This window comes from Halyomorpha halys, unplaced genomic scaffold, assembly GCF_000696795.3.
Source record: "Halyomorpha halys isolate HHAL.00 unplaced genomic scaffold, Hhal_1.1 Scaffold899.1, whole genome shotgun sequence".
NCBI classification, from domain to species: Eukaryota; Metazoa; Arthropoda; class Insecta; order Hemiptera; family Pentatomidae; genus Halyomorpha; species Halyomorpha halys.
The window spans coordinates 66,371-73,266 of NW_027105398.1; positions in this window are offsets into that span (position 1 = coordinate 66,371).

Sequence of the window (6,896 nt, forward strand, 5' to 3'; positions counted from 1 at the left end):
AAATAAACATTTAACTGCAGTTTTTCCACTTTTTTAAATATTTGTTTATATACCATATTTAAAACATAGTTGATTTTGTATAAAAACTTAACTTTAATCAAACTCTTATTTATTTGGAATTTCTCTTCCTACTTCTAGATTTCTTGAACCTTATAATTTTGAACTCTAGCAGATTCAAACATTTTTTTGTTCCCTTAAGTTTCAAATCTTATATACATATGTATACTATGAATTAGGGCAATGCTACATGTTTTTTTATGTATTTTAAATCATTAATTAAAATTGCTCACATATCTATCATATTTGGACTATTTATAGAATATTATAAAACGAATTACTTTCATGAATAACTACTCCCATGAGTGAGTTATAACATTCTGAGTTGAGGTTTATTAGTGATTGAATAAAATGGCTGAAGGTTAATCACTCTTGGTCATGTCTTATCCTCCTGGCCAGATTAATTTTCTTGAGGAAGATTAATTATGACTAAAATGGATTACTAGTCTACATAAATCAGAAAGTATATTATCTGGGGCAAAAATATCAGCAATAAATATTTTTCTTAGTCCAAAACTTTATATAAATTAAAAAAAAAAAAAAATTTGGATACGTATAGCATGCTAATCATGAGGACAGGGAATTGAAACTGCATAATAAAATAATTAATTTACTAATAAGAACTCGAATATAGACAGTACAACACACTTCAGCACTAACAACTATATTATCATAGTCCAACATTCTTAAAAATGTCAATAATTATATTACTGGACAGCTTATACAGATTTTTAGTAGATCCAGTAACAGTCATATTTCGAAAAGGGTAGGATTAGCAAAACATTTAAAAATAAATAAATATAACAAGTATTTCCATCATCTTCCATTGGTCCTTATACGTTGTAGTATGTCTTGAAATAGGAGGTGGATAAACTCACAAAAAAATTATAAAATACTAAAAATTTGAAGTGAAGTGGCAATGTGGAAGCGATTGTAGGTAATGGCGAAATTACCAATGCAATAGGCGTAGGAAAAACAACATGGATTTTTTATTGTATTGTATTATGCTTACAGAAAATTCCTTCATATACATTACAGTGGTGATCTTAAAATCAAATCCATAGTTATCACAGTTCTACAAAGAACAAGTTGAAAACCAACAAAAAACTTTAAACTATTTAAGAACTTTACCAACATTTTTTTTTTTTATTTGATAGATTTATTTATTGATAGATATTAAAATCTGCCACACAGTTGTGGGCAATAGGTAATATTTATGAATGATCTCATACATACTAAAATAAAAAAAATAAAATAAATAAATAAAAAATAAAAAAAACTCTCTTAAAATATATACAAACAAAAGAATAAACAAGATGAACATAATCAAACTATCTGTATGAAAAATAAATAAATAAAATAACATAATGATAAAATAATATACCGACAATTAGCAAGGGCTATTTCTTTATCTCAATTTTATTTGGACGTCGAGGTAGTTTAAGAAGCAGCCACAGTAACTACTGTCGGTTAAAGGTTACTAACGGGAAATTAAGGATGGTTAGAGAGTCGTAGGGGTGGTTAAGAATGATTATGGGTGGTTAATGCCGTCTATAACGGAGTGAGTTAAAGCGCCAACTTTGCCTGTCTCTCGTGACTGCAGCGTCGCCGGTTCGAATCCGGCCTGGGTGTCGACGTTTATTTCATTAGCGGTCCCATAAAATGAAAACTTGGCCCTCTACTATTGTTAGAATAGAGTGGTACATCGGAGATAACCTCCTCCCCCCCCCCCCGATATGTCAGAAATTACCAGAAAGGGATTCATAAAACAAGAAAAAAAAAGTTTTGGCAGGGTTTAAGCCTTAGTTGTTTATTGCAGTTGCGGATTATGGTTTTGATTTTGAACTCCAGTATAAATAGGTTCATCGACATCTGAGCTGAGCAAAATAATCCAATCGACTCCTTCTCATTCAATATTTCATATATTTTATTCTTGTCAGTGATATTAATTCTAAATTGATTAGGGTTTTTATATTAAAGCAAAAGTTACTGTCTTCTAATAATAAAATTATTTCATTAAGTTGACCAGAGTTGATCATTTTATATCAAAATGTGTTAACCAATTATTATCGGATAACCAAAAAACCTGGCTCCTTCCAAAACATTGTACACCCACAATCCTTCCATGCCAATTCCGATAATATTTTAATAGTTATTAGTGTCTCATACATTGGTTATAATCCTTATTCAACTATTATTAATTAGCTTAAAATTATGAAATATTATCTCGCATAAGCTCTATTGTATGCCTTTTAATTAGATTCCGGACAAGTGCTGACCTTAAAGGACGATAATATATGACTATCCTTTATTTGCCTGAGATCGAAATTAATTATGTCAGTATTGTTGAAAGGAGACGTTCCATTCATAGAAATTCTAATAAAGGCAAATCGATAGTAGTGTGCCATGTCAAAGTCAATTTATTTTGATTAAACACCGCTTAAAGAATGAAAAAATAAATAATCCTATTAAATGTGGTGCAGTCCGAGCAACACTCGGCTTACGCTTACCTACTCAGAAATAATTAATTTCATGTATGGACCATTCTCCAAGAAAGTGAGACCCCTGTTCCAAGGGTAATGTCATTTCCTATAAATAATATAGGAATAAAAAGAAATATCTCGATAAATTTGAAAATTTTATTTTCATTCAACATCACTTAAGTGCTTGATTAAATAACTACAATTTCCGAAATTTTTTTTTTTTTAAATAATTTATTTATTGATATTTATATATATTATAGTATACACATATATACAAGTAAATTTGCCGTAGGTGACATAGTAACATGATAAAAACATGTGGAGAATCTACCCACTGATAGAACTCCAATAACATTTCTAGAGAAGGAGATCTCGAGGCCATCTTCTTTTCAGACGCCTAGGAGGATTATTAGGTAATGAAGGAGAAGCCAGGTTAGAAACAAGTGAATTTGGGTGGTTGAGAAGTTAATTATAGAAGGAACTGTATCTGGTTCTGGCCAAATCGGCAACATATGGAATATTGAGGTCCTGATGGATGACTTGATTTGTGACAAAGTAAGAAGCATTAAGGATTTTACAAAGGATTTTGGACTGTAAGGATTGGATTCTGGAGGAATTTGATGGTTTAGTGGAGCCCCAAAGCTCAACTCCGATGTCCAGATAGGCCTTATAATAGTCATGTAGATCAGTCTTTTGTAATGGATTGGCAATTTAGACCGTTTGTCTAGTAAATGTTGCAATAGTCGGAATCTACGAGCAGTTTCTTGTCTTGTATGAGGATTCCATGTCAGTCGTTTGTCGAGATGTAGTCCTAAGTAACGGATCTGTTCGACAGGAATAAGTGGGGTATTATTAAAGGATATTGTAGGGGAAGAGGTCATGGGCTTACGTCGAAGGGTAAATTCCGAAAAATTAAGTTTTAAAAGTTAAATATGCCATATACCTTCTCCCTGCTCAAGCTTTTAGTTTGGCTGATCTCAGTAACACTTCAGAAGCTTATTAACAATTTGAGACTACCATTTAAATAACTTTTCAAGACATAAAATAAGAGAAAATAATCCCCAATTTATTTGCACTAACTCACAGGATCTGGGTTCGAATCCGGCTGTGGCAGACAATTATTTATTCTGTGACTCAAATCTGTGGGTTCGACAGCCATCGGGTGTCCACTCAGCCTCATAACTCCACTTTCCACTACCATATTACGTCCACTCTCAATTACCGTAAAATCTGGCGCTCTAGCGTGATTCTGACTATATCACCTCCTTGCAAACCCGTTGGTCTTGTAACAGTACTTTCTTAAAAAGTGCTGAACCATTGACTCTTCATGGGTAGTAGCAGTGCAGATTAATTTTTATATCGCAATAAGTTGGCTAAAAGTAGGATACCTGAAGAAACGTGTCAGGGGGTTTAGTGTCAATTGTTTACCTCAACAGTTTTCTTTAATTTTCGCACAATCTGCTTTTCTTTAATCTAATTTTTTCAATTAGGGAACTGTTAATAGAAAGATCGATTACAGTAGATATGAATGAATTCTGATGACATTAATTTATAATTTTATGAAGGGAATTTTATTGACAATTAAACGAGTATAATAACAAGGATTGGAATTTAAAATGGTTTATATTATGTCTGAAACGTTATGTCATTCATGAATAAAATATATATGAAGTTTTAAGAATGTTTGTTTTTTATTCCAGAAACAGTAAATAATAATAAAATAAAAAAATACGGATTTTTCAAAATATCTTCGCCTAAAGAACCTTTAAATTTATTTATTTGATAAAAATAAATCGTTCTTTTTGTTAGCAATATTAAGTAATTGTTAAATGAAAAATATTAAAGATTATTTTTGATAAATAAGGGGAAATATGAAGGCTTCCAATCCGAACAGGAAAAGCCGAGAGAGCAACATCTTTCCCGATTGTATTACAGGTTCGTTATCTTTAGTTGTAAAAAAAAAAAAAAATAACTGTTGTATTTGCCCAAGAACAAAAATTTTAACTTTCCTCATTCCCAACTCGAGAAACACTAAAATACGAATTTTTAATATAAAAAAATTAAAATGTGTACCGCTAAAACTCATGAAAGGTTATGAATGGAGTACTTTGTAAGTGAGTACTGTTACTAGAACAACGGTTGTGCAAGAAGGTGATATGGCCAGAATCACGCTCGACCGCCAAATGTTTACTCAAAAAGGCTGGGTGGGCCCAAGGAGGGCTCCGGAACCCACAGGGTTAACTCACGGCTACAGTGTAACAAAACAATTTTCTGCCTAGCCCTATTCTAACCTGAGTCCTTGGAGTTCGTAGCATCGTGCCTTACCTCGGTACCACCACGCTCCCTTACGAATTTTTATAGCACTAGAAAATTAAAAACCTATTTTTTTTTTTTTACAATACTAGCGATACCTTCAACACGAGCTACCAAGTATGTAGGGTGGATAGTGAAAGTTGTGCGATGCTCACAGTTAGAAGGCAATCCTTTCCTTCAACGTTAAATATTTTTTTATTTTAATTTAAATTGTAACTAAATTAAAATACTTGTAAACACACTTTATTTATTCTGAATGAGATAGAAAGAGGGGGAGGAGGGGGAATTAGCAGATCAGTGAAATCATCCCCCTCTTAGCCTTGAGATTGAGGATGTAAAGTTTAGAGGATTAATCTCCCCTAAATTCAGAGGACGGTAGATATCGCAAATCCGTTTTGAAGGATGATTATTGGGAAGCAGGTGAGAGTTGTAAATTAACAAGTAATGATATTAGCCCACCTGAATCATTTATTGACGACAGCTGGTAGGGCAGTAATTTTCTGTGACGTTTGCTGAAAGGCCTCTCTTCTGAATGGTAATTACTTTGGACTTGTCGGCAAAACCGAGCAGCTTCTTCATCTCCTTGGATCTTCCTCGGCTTATGAATGCAAATCAGATCACGAACTGCCGTTTCCGACTAAAACTTTAAATAAAACAGTAAATCTTTCGAACCCTTGAAATTGGAGGAATTTTAATCGAAAATGAGAGAATAATCCGATTTAGTAATGGAGACTAATATCCAAAGGAACCTGAAAAGGAGTTTGTCGAGGGATCTTCAACAAGATATTTAAAATTTAATACACCCTTTTGTTCAGGAAAGATTCTATGTATGTTAATAATCATTCAATAATTACAATTTTGTTTGTTTTATTGTTTAATATTATATTCTGTCATATATTTTCAGATATTAAAAATAACATCTTAAACCCATTCATTTCTGTTTACAATACACTTACATTCAACCTGCAAAGGTAAAATCAGAACTCCGGATGATCCCGGCGCTTCTCTGTCAACTACCTCATTGCTACTAAAAACCAATAGAGACTGGGAGAGGGCTTTAGCCGCAGAGGCTCAGGACTTCTTTGGATAATCTAACCATTGCCAGATTTACAAATTAACAATTTAATATTATTCTCTGGGCCATTGCCGTTTTAACCGGTGATGATTACTGGGGTGAGTTAAGCTGAATATGGATTGAGCTAAGAGATTATGAGGGAGTTAATCTTGAAATATGGTGAATTTGGATTCAATAAAGTCCTATGACATATCAAGGTCATGAAGTAGGGTTCAAAGGACAATAGAATGAAAGGATTAACCGCGCTTGAACTTAAATTTTAAGCTGTCACCCACAATTCTTGTACATACTTACCTGTACAATGTTTTAGTGTTGTCTCGTCATTTTTATTTAGTTTGTTGTTGAGACTACTCAAAAATAGATTAATATTAACATTTGTTTTCATACGTTCATTTTTTAAATATATTCTATTATTTATTTATTTGATACCAGTTCTGGGCCTTACATGATTAATGTAAGAGGTACATTTTTTTTTTTTTAAACAATTGATTAAGGCGGGTATGGTCTCATACAAAAGACATCCCTAACCATATACAATTTTATAAATAAAACAAAAAATTAAGATAAAATAAATAGATTAAAATAATAATTCTTAATAAAAGATAAAAGTTAAGTTAATAACAAAAAAATTGACATTTATGGGTTTGAAAAAGAAATAAGTTACTTCTAATAGAAAAAAAAGATGAAGTTAGAGAAAAAAAAGAAATTAAGATAAAATAAAATTTTAGAGTAACAATAACTGATAAATACAGAACTTAAATAGAATACCCTGCTGAGATTCAGTCTTCGGTTTGTGGTTGGGTTTCCCAAATTTTAGGTCACTCTTCCTTTAACTGTAGGTAACTGGGAGTGGAATTTATTCTATTTAGTAAGTATATAAATACCTAAAATTAGCTATTATGCTACCATGTTTATTATATCAATTGCCAAAACACATAAAAGTTTACAATGTCACATATTAACATCCA